Here is a 1,120-nt window from a genome sequence, read left to right as displayed (position 1 = left end):
CTGAGCCAATATGGCATTCAGAGTATCAACTTCAAGAACTCCCTTCTTCATAGGCATCCCATTATTCACAGGATTCCTTTCAGAAGTGTACATGAACTGGTTATTAGCAACCATGTCAATGAGTTCTTGAGCTTCTGCAGGCGTTTTCTTTAGGTGAATGGATCCACCTGCAGAAGTGTCCAGTGACATCTTTGATAGCTCAGATAAACCATCATAGAATATATCCAAGATGGTCCATTCTGAAAGCATGTCAGAAGGACACTTTTTGGTCAACTGTTTGTATCTTTCCCAAGCTTCATAGAGGGATTCACCTTCTTTCTGTCTGAAGGTTTGAACATCAGCTCTAAGCTTGCTCAGCTTTTGAGGAGGAAAGTACTTGGCTAAGAAAGCCGTGACCAGCTTATCCCAAGAGTTCAGGCTGTCTTTGGGTTGAGAATCCAACCATAATCTAGCTCTGTCTCTTACAGCAAAAGGGAAAAGCATGAGCCTGTAGACTTCAGGATCTACTCCATTAGTCTTAACAGTATCACATATCTGCAAGAATTCAGTCAAGAACTGAAAAGGATCTTCAGATGGAAGTCCATGAAACTTGCAGTTCTGCTGCATCAGAGAAACTAATTGAGGTTTCAGCTCAAAGTTGTTTGCTCCAATGGCAGGAATGGAGATGCTTCTTCCATGTAGATTGGAATTAGGTGCAGTAAAGTCACCAAGCAACTTTCTTACATTATTATTATTTTCGGCTGCCGTCTCCTCTTCCTGTTCGAAAATTTCTGAAAGGTTTTCTCTGGATTGTTGTATTTTAGCTTCTCTTAATTTTCTCTTCAGAGTCCTTTTAGGTTCTGGATCTGCTTCCACAAGAATGCTCTTATCCTTGCTCCTGCTCATATGACAAAGAAGAAGGCATAGAAAAATAATAATAATAATGGAGATCCTTTATACCACAGTATAGGGATCCCTGTGTGAGTGGAAGAAGAGGGGGAGACAAAGAATGTAATATAATGGAAGAAACACAACTGTGAGGATGGAAGAGAGGTGAGATGAGATGTTAGGATATGAATGAATAAATAGAATGAGATGGGGGAGGGATAATTTTCGAAAATTATTTTGAAAAAGAGTTAGT

At 39.8% G+C, this 1,120-nt stretch overlaps 1 non-coding gene across 1 annotated transcript; it reads left to right on the top strand.

The window, feature by feature from the left end:
• Positions 1 to 243: 243 nt before the first annotated feature.
• LOC112780677 (small nucleolar RNA R71) lies at positions 244 to 351 on the top strand. Its single transcript, XR_003191497.1, has one exon. It is a non-coding gene; the product is annotated as a small nucleolar RNA R71 (small nucleolar RNA).
• The last annotated feature ends 769 nt before the right edge of the window (positions 352 to 1,120 follow it).

Source organism: Arachis hypogaea, chromosome 19 (assembly GCF_003086295.3).
Source record: "Arachis hypogaea cultivar Tifrunner chromosome 19, arahy.Tifrunner.gnm2.J5K5, whole genome shotgun sequence".
Classification (NCBI taxonomy): domain Eukaryota; kingdom Viridiplantae; phylum Streptophyta; class Magnoliopsida; order Fabales; family Fabaceae; genus Arachis; species Arachis hypogaea.
This window is presented reverse-complemented; position numbering and strand designations above follow the sequence as displayed.